We start from the raw sequence: 9,987 nt of genomic DNA on the forward strand, positions 1-9,987 counted from the left end.
ACGTTCATGAACAATATCAAGAACTTGGATCATAACATCAGTTTTCTCACAATTTAACACACATCATCATATGTTCATCACCATAATATATAACCCACTTAACACACATATGGGTAATCATCAAATCCCTAGTTTTTTTAACACTAATTCTTCAAGTTTTCAACTAGGCTTTGTTTCTAAACATGAATTTCATCACAACTATGCTCATAGATTCATCATTCACTCCAGAATTTCGATTATGATTGTTCGTCAAGATTTCAAAGTTTCACTAAATAGCAAAATTCAACATACCTTATGATCCCCATGACTAGGTGATCGTTTTCTTGTGTTCATGCAGTGATTTGAGTCTTGATTCGAGCTTCGATTTAGTCATTTAGTGTGAACTAGGGTATTGCTCCTTGGCGCACCCTCCTGGTCGATCAGAACACGCACACACTGTGTGTGTGTGTGTGTGTATTTTTTTTTGTTTTATTAAATAACTTTTTAAGTTATCCTTTATTGGCCCCTCTTGTTTAGTTAATTATTAAGTAGGCTACAACCTACTTATTCCCAATTATATTTCATCTAGTTAACTGGGTTAAACATTCCTAGTTAACTCAGTGGGTTCGAGTAGATTATAACTCGTATTATTTTAGGTCTCGTTAACTCGTGCCTTCTATATACTTTGTTTTCTCAAAGTATTTATCCTCCTTTTTAATTAATATTAGATTTATTTATTTAAATTCTAACATTTACCGGACAAATTTTCACCACTAGTGGTATTTTACCCGTCATTAGTATTAACGTGGTTTGGTTACCAAACCCGTTTTCGGGGTGTTACAAGTCTACCCCCTTAAAGAGGTTTCGTCCCCGAAACCTTTCTCATGTACTTTATTGGTTCAGATTATCTAAACCTTAGTTTCGGTGATCTCTCGAGCATTGCTCGCCTATACTAATCTTACCAAAAGGGTGGTAATGTGTTTTTGGCCTTTAAGCGTATGCGCATTTCGGGTATAAGGCCTCGTGGGCCGTAACTTTCAACTGGTATCTTTTATCTTTATCAATTGTTTATTTTGGCGGTTAGACTTGTTAGTCACCGATTACCTTATACCCCATCGCTCGGGTATATATTCACCTTGCCTTCCCTAGGCTTATCTAAATTTATGATCTCTTATCCTGTGACTCACTTTACAACGTGGTTACATTCTATATTAACTTTTCTTGAGCGTGAACGTGTCATGACACGTTTAAGATTATCTCGACTTTCCATCACCATAAATCTTTCTCTCGAATGTATCGCCTTGCACCTGTCAGTGTCAAGATCTTATATTATTTTATTTGTTAAAGCGTTATTTCTTACTAGTACTAAATTTTAGTTTAACGCTTTTCTCTTTGACTATGTCAATTACTCATGTCAAGGAAATTGACAACCCACCATTTATTCTTTTTCCATTCTTGTTTTAGACGGGGAATCATAATCAGTTCCCTCGTTTTACGCTATTGACCCGTAGGTTCTTTCACTTAGCCTCGTAGGCTATTTCTTTAGATTTTTCACCCTTTTTAAGGTGAGATGTTAGCAGTTCGTTTCTTTCTACTTATGACCCAAGGGTCTTCTTGGTCCCGTAGACCTTAACACTACGTTTAATCCCGTAGGTTATGATGATCCCGTAGATCATCTTTTATTCGTATTCGTATTCGAATGTATATATATATACTTATATAGATTCAAGGCATCCCTTGTTATGGTTAGAGATCATTCGTTTTCGTTCTTGAACTCTATGGACCTTGACCGTAGTCTAAGGCTACATCCGCTTCCTTTTTAATCTAATCCTCCGACTCTATGACTTCTTACGTCATTTACACATCGGTTTGTTTTCCGCTTATTGTTATCCGGTTTATTCCTACATTTATTTACAACCCATTACTCGGGTTCTTTTATCTTAGTATTTCGCGCTTTTATTTATTCGGTTCGTGCTTACTCACGTTAGCAAACGTTATTCTTTATTTAACTCGTTCGACTTGTTCGTTTGAAATTTCATCACATATAAACGTCAAACTTCATTCTTTATTCGACCCGTTCAACTTTAAAATAGTTGAACGTAGTTATCAAAATTTCTATTTGCAAATTCTCATCGTCTTTCAGTTATGACTCATAATCCGAGTCTTTTGACTTTCTAATTCGCGTTCCCGTTTCTTGGTTTACGCCTACTTACAAAATCATACCCATCTATCGGGTATTTTGTCGAAGTCGCTTCCAAAGCAACCGTCCCGGTATCTATTAAAACTTTGTTTTAATTTTATTTGGTCGTCTTAGCGAAATCCATTGCTTTTATTCAGTTAAGTCTTTTATTCTTTATTTAACTCGTTTGACTTGTCCGTGTGAATTTCATCACTTGTGACAGTAAACTTTTATCCTTATACTTTAGCATTCCTATTAGTCGGTCTGTATTTTCATTTACTTTAATCTTTGTCCCTTCTCTCGGGCTCGTTATTCTAACGTAATACGCTCCCGTCATCCGACTTGCGTTTACGTTTACTATCAAACATCTTACTGGTTTGATTCATTTGGGTACCTTTTTAATTCGTCCCATTCACCCCGCCCTTACTACATCGGACGTAAATGTGTCCGCTACAAGAAGTTCATGGTATCATATGCCACTACTTACTTGGCCAGAGTAAGCGATTGACACATGACACACATGACCTTTTCATAGTTTTCACATCATGCCCTATGTAAGTAATGCCTCTATTTATTTCATATCACTGATTTCATTAAGTAAAACTTTGTTTAATCACTAAACAACAATCACTAGTTTTACTAGTTTTACATTCAAACATAAAAATGTTTTCCTCTCTATCGAACTATTGTATAATCACATTCGTTAATGTGATCGCTACTTTTCTTGATAGCATTATATTGAGAGTTTTCCACTTGGATAATTACCCCCCGTCCAAGTTTCCATATAAACTAATCCTATTATTTATTTGTTATTCATCATCGTGAGTACCACATTTTCTATTAAGTTTCTCTTGGAAATTAGGTTTTCCAAGTTCTATCATATATATGCAACTGTCATTACTTTCGTGTTTGTTGCATATTACTAATTATACGATTGAATTTTAAAACGTGCACCTGGTAATGCTTGCCCCGACGGGCTTTCCTTGCCTTTACTTTTATTCGCGATTGTTACACAATTTGGTCCTTGGTGAGCATGGTCCTCTTTTCATACTTCAGACCATTCTTCTATCATATCCGTAATTTATTCAACCCTCGTCATCTTCAAATGCGAGTTTCCTCCAATTAAAACATTCATAAAAGTTAGTAATGTCAACTTTACTAAACGCCCGTATCATAATACAAGGTTTTTCTACTATACGTGTTAACGCACGTAATTTTGTTAACTATATCTATTATTTAATTGAGGTATCATATATTACACGATAACCCTATGTGTTGTTTACAACACTTTAACATGCTAAACCCTAAAAATACACGTACTTACCGGATTTGCGATCAAGCCTCGAACCGAACACACTTTATTCTTTAACCATGAGCTCTGATTACCAACTTGTAACACCCTTATTATTATTTAACGATTTTCGTATAGTATAATTTACGAAAATAAACGGGTAATTAAAATTTCAAATACATTGAAAATACGGGTTTCATTAAACTTTATTTACAGAATTAAAACTATACAACATAACATGTGTGAGTTCGTCATTAACATAACAACGATACATAGTGCGGAAGCTTATTTCTTGATGGTGTTCGGTTCTTCGTTGTGCTTGATCGTCCTCTGGTGCTAAAATTATACCTGAAACTCATAAAACATGAGTTAGATTAGTCATACATAACTTAGAACATATCTAAACGAGTCCGGGAAGCGAAACTGATTAAAATAAAAAATGTTTCGCTAAAACAATGCTCTTTCGCGCCACGCGAAGGCACCCAGTTGCTCCCTCGCGCCACGCGAGGGAGACCGTTTTCCAGCAGGTCTGGATCTGGGACCTGCATTTTCCAGCAACACTAGATTTTACGGAAATGGCCATAACTTTTTCGTTATTGATCCGTTTTACGTGATTCTTTTTCCTACGCGTCAGTAATTTAATTCTCCATCATATGGAGTTAAAATCCAACATCCAACATAATAAATTTTGAGACTTCTAAGCCTTCGACTCGTTACCTTTTTACCGAATTTTAACCCGTTTATGCATTTTATCAAACAAACGTATTTGTTTGATCCTTATATCACATACACTTCTTCAATTTAATGTTATCTACCATTTTAGGTTCTAATCACAGGTTTATTACATAATTTAAATCTGTTTACGCTCGTATGTTTATTTTGACCCGTTGAGGGTATTTAAGCACTTTGAAGCTTGAAATCGCTTTCATTCATTTCTAGTATCTTATTCCTACATTTCTTATCAAGTAATCTTCCACCGCAACTATATGTGCGTTGGTTTTTAATGTGGATATCTATATGTTCCGAGTTTTACCCCTCGGATTATTATTTTACGGAAAAACTCAAAGAGAGCCATTTGACTAACATATTAAATCTTTCAACTTCTATACTTATTCTAAGTATTTATCTAATCATGAAATTCGTTTCCAAACAACCTTTAAGGGTTGTTTGTTCAATTTAGCCTACAAGGGCGTTTTGGTCGATTTTGGTCCTTTTTTAACTACGAAGGACTCTCACCAATTATTCGACTAAAATAGCACTTTTAACTACAACATAATTATGCGTACCTGGCTCGGATCAACATATTGACCTGTTTTAATACCCTGTCTTGACTTATTTGCTATTTCATAGCTTCGCTAATTCACGAGCCGTTCATCCTGCGAGCATGAGACTCGACATACACTTATTAGTCGTTTATTGTCAAATGGTATCAATATTACCATTTGATCCCTTTTTACTCTTTTTACTAGTTTTTGTTTACTTATAAATTAGCCGTTCGAAAACTCATTTTATCTTATTCTTTTCTTGACTAATTTACTGTTCCACCCCGTTTTACCATTACTATGGTTTCTAACATTTGTTTCTGATTCCAACCCAAATCATTTCGTGTCGGAAACCATATTTCGAATATTATCTCCATTGTATTTATAAATTATAGAATAGATATGTATTCTACAAAAAGGTGTAAGTTTCACTTACCTTGCATCCGGCTATGCTCTTTTTCGTCGTACTTGTTTCATTTAACCCGTTTCTTTCCCCAAGCTTCCACCTAGCTTGTCGAGCGTCAACTATCATCATAATTCGTAAGACGGTTAGTTTAGTCATTATAGCATACGACTATTCCATCTTACGAATTCTATGTCGAAACTACTATTGGACTTCAACGTTGGTTAATTTGACTTTCGATAGTCAACTAACTTCAATCATATTATGCGCACTATAAGTTCAATCAACATCACGTTTAGAACCCATATTATTCCGTATTACACGTAGTTAGTCAAGTTAGCCAATTACGCGTTTCTTTCATAATTTCATTATATCAACATTCATTCAGGCATTTTAACAAACACCTTGCGGGCAAGATTCTTACACATCTTTTACCTAATTTATCACTAACTTTTAACCAAGTTTTTAATTATCAAAATTAAGCCCTTTGTCTAACGTTCATGAACAATATCAAGAACTTGGATCATAACATCAGTTTTCTCACAATTTAACACACATCATCATATGTTCATCACCATAATATATAACCCACTTAACACACATATGGGTAATCATCAAATCCCTAGTTTTTTTAACACTAATTCTTCAAGTTTTCAACTAGGCTTTGTTTCTAAACATGAATTTCATCACAACTATGCTCATAGATTCATCATTCACTCCAGAATTTCGATTATGATTGTTCATCAAGATTTCAAAGTTTCACCAAATAGCAAAATTCAACATACCTTATGATCCCCATGACTAGGTGATCGTTTTTATGTGTTCATGCAGTGATTTGAGTCTTGATTCGAGCTTCGATTTAGTCATTTAGTGTGAACTAGGGTTTTACTCCTTGGAGCACCCTCCTGGTCAATCAGAACACGCACACACTGTGTTTCTGTGTGTTTTTTTTGTTTTATTAAATAACTTTTTAAGTTATCCTTTATTGGCCCCTCTTGTTTAGTTAATTATTAAGTAGGCTACAACCTACTTATTCCCAATAATATTTCATCTAGTTAACTGGGTTAAACGTTCCTAGTTAACTCAGTGGGTTCGAGTAGATTATAACTCGTATTATTTTAGGTCCCGTTAACTCGTGCCTTCTATATACTTTGTTTTCTCAAAGTATTTATCCTCCTTTTTAATTAACATTAGATTCATTTATTTAAATTCTAACATTTACCGGACAAATTTTCACCACTAGCGGTATTTTACCCGTCATTAGTATTAACGTGGTTTGGTTACCAAACCCGTTTTCGGGGTATTACAACCGAAAGTCAAACAGAAAGTCAAACTGTTTGACTTTTGACTAAAAATTAGCCTACAAATGAAAAAGATTAAGAAGGAACACTTACTAGCGATCCAAGGTGAGTATGAACTCAGTTGGGAGGCTTCCTTTGGCCAGGAAACACTCCAAGAAGGATTTAGAGAAGAAATCAAGAAAATGAGCAAGTGTTCAAATGAAACAAGCTTGCTATTTATACTAATTTGGATTACACAAGATTTTGCCAAGTGTTAGAAGAGTTGTTAAGATGATAGCAAGTGTGCTATGAGGTGTCAAGACCAGGTGAAGTGTGGCAAAAACAAATTAGGTGTCAAGTTGTGGAGAAAAGCCTTGGAGGCTAAGCATAATCTGCCAGAGCCACCCCTTACAGACCGTAAAGGTTGACCGCTTACGATCCTTAAGGACCTTCAGTGCACTAGAGTAAAACCCACATCCTTACGGATCGTAAGGACTAAGCCTCGTGGTCCGTAAAGGATTTTCAAAAGCAAATTTGATATTTTTATACTTTAAGTCCTTGGACTTTATATCTTTGGCCATTTGGAAATTTTAGTCCCTCTCCTTTCTCGTAGTTGAGATTAGTTGGAGGTCCGGGACGCGTTTTAGTTAACGCACTATAAAAGTTTCTCTCCATCCCAGAATCGGGATCAGTCGGAGATACATGATACGTTTCAATGAACGTAGAATATAATTTCCTTCCCCCTTCCACACAGTCGGGAATTAATTGGAGGATTTAATATGTATCGTTACATAGTTGAACGATAAATTCCCTTTTCCTTAGTTGGAAATTTGGGACACGTGTCGTCGCACAAATTGGAGGAAAATTTAAGGGTGTTAGCTTCAAACCAACATGTAAAGTTAACAGCGAAAGCATAAAGTTTAACAATTTAATAATCCAAATAATAGCTTAAAGTTTACGGACTTTATTAGAAACCCGACAAAGGTTCAATGCAACAACTACACTACTCCGCTGCAAGCTCCCGAGTTGTACCTAAGGTCCTACAAAGCATGCAGTAGTGTGTCAACAATTAAGTTGGCGAGTTCACGGTTTTCCAGTTTTATTTCCAAGAACGTAAGTCCGTTAAGTACTCTTTTATAACCATGTTATAGGGAGCTACCTCATCTGTAAGCTACCAAACTGCGTAATACCAAAGACATGCGACGTTTGCGTTGTTGTTTTGTCAATGTCTATCATCATTGACGGTTGCCAAGGCATATTAGTTCACATCCGTCCTCTAAGGCACGGTGTAAGGTTTGTGAGACCTAATAGCGCTATCAACTAAAACCCGTTCGCCCGGCCAGGCGATTAATTGGTATAGAAAGTGGGGACTTCGAGATAGAGTTTCGTTTAGTACACCTGAGACATGAATTATAAAATAGTATTTAGTAGTATTCCTCCTCGGAATACTAGACAATCCCAAACCAGGAAAAGTGTAGTTCGTTCGTTCCCATCCACCAAGAATACATGCTTTTAGTAAATGTGTGAGCTCACCTTTGCTTAGCTTGGCAGATAATTTACTTGTTTTAAAGTTGGTCAACCACGTCCTATTATGGTTACCAATATGTATCAGATTCGTAGACAAATAGCACACATATTTTCTACACGTAACTAGCAAGTAGCATACAAGTTAAAGACGTCACGTATCACGTAAAACATGCAGGCCATATATGGGTCCATAATAAAGGCCTAACAAGTGCACGATACTGTGCGGTCCAATACATATAACAGTGTGCAGCCCAATATAGTGTACGACCCAATACATTTGAGTGTGCGGCTGACGTGTACAAAATGCAACATATAAATTTCATCAAATAAGGTATAAAACTAACCCTTTTTAGTACTAATGTTGGAAAAAGCAGGTTTCTTTGTTCCTTTTGAATTTACAGGACCAAATAAGCTTAAAAGAACAAAAGAAGCAAATAAGCAGCCAAAACCAATATAAATACAAAAAGAAGGAATACCGTGGCATGCCCGACCCCTCAGCAACACCCCAAAGACAAAAAAAAAAAAAAAACAAGAAAACAGAACCTGACCACGGGGTCGTGCCCAGCCGGGCATGGGGTGTGGTCAGACCCTGCACTTAAAGACAAAGCCTGCAAAAGCTTCTATCCCCACCACGGGGCCGTGCCCAGATCACCATGAGGCGTGGTCAGACTCTTAGATTTGCATAATCTTGATAGTACAGCGAAGAGTTGACCACGGGGCCGTGTCCAGAGGCCACGGGGGCGTGTGGGGGCCCATTGCTGACAACTGCAATTAATGAATGAAGAGAAGAAGCTGGCCACGGGCCGTGCCCAATGGACATGGGGTCGTGGCCAGGGAACTTGGATCACTTCAAAGGCATCCCTTCGCAAAACCACTTTACTCCCACTTTGCCACCATTCCACCACCACTACAACACCAACACCAACACCAACACCCACAACCATCATCCATCTATCATCTTTAGAGTGTGTAGTTGTCTCGGGATCCAAGATTGATTTTAAGAATTCTTGTCAAACAAAGGCCATGCTTGGCTAATCTCTTACATCACTTGGTGAAGACAAATATTTAATGTATTACTTTTGATTTTTAATCGTTCGGCACTTTTTAATTGGATATGTATTAATGACTTTAATAACGAGTTTCTTATGTTGAAAGTGAATTTTCCTAGCCATTTCTTCATGATGTCATTGATTTGCTCATTCGTGTCTTTACGGTCTATATAAAGCGCGTTAACTACTTGGAAAGGGGGTTAGAAGGGTGGTTTGCTAAAGTTCTTGTCTCGTTCAGCGTATAGATCCTGCGAGGACTTGGTTCAAGCTTAATAGGACCTCCTTCAATGCCCCAAAGGTATTGGATGGGGGGTGCGAATAGCTTGAACCCCTCATATGTAAACTACTATTAAAACTTTAAACCGACTTCTTAGGATTGTATCCTTGCTGACTCAAACCACTTAGCTGAGGGTAACGTCACCTTCAAAAGAAGGGCCTACCACTATTCGCATTAATAACTTATTTAATTATCTTTCAATATTCCGACCCTTTGGGATTGTATCCTTGCAGACTCAAACCATTGGGGTGAGGGTAACGTCACCTTCAAAAGAGGGGCCTACTAAGACCACCCGTAGTGGGGCGTGTTTTTTAAAAAAAAAAATAAAAAAACGCCCCAAAACGCCGTCCCCCCACTACACCGGGCGTTTTGGGCGTTATAATTCACAAATTTGCATGTTTGGCGTTTTCATTAAAACGCTTATTGTCTGACATCTTTGACTTTTGCCCACCCAACTTTTCACTTTTGCCCAATCACTTTTGCCCACCCAACTTTTCAACCTTACATCTTTGACTTTTTTTTTGCATTAAAAATAATATGGGCATTATAATTCTTCACCACTACACCACTTTATGCTATAATGCCCATGCTGACTGGGATGACACGTGTCGAATAATGCCCCATGGTGGGGGCATTATAATTTTTCACCACTACACATGGTCTAATAACTAAGATAATCTCTTGAAAAGTCCGAAAGTGTGAAAATTATCAAAGGATACATTAAAGAGGAGTTAGATCCA

The sequence above is a fragment of the Helianthus annuus genome, chromosome 10 (assembly GCF_002127325.2).
Source record: "Helianthus annuus cultivar XRQ/B chromosome 10, HanXRQr2.0-SUNRISE, whole genome shotgun sequence".
NCBI lineage: Eukaryota > Viridiplantae > Streptophyta > Magnoliopsida > Asterales > Asteraceae > Helianthus > Helianthus annuus.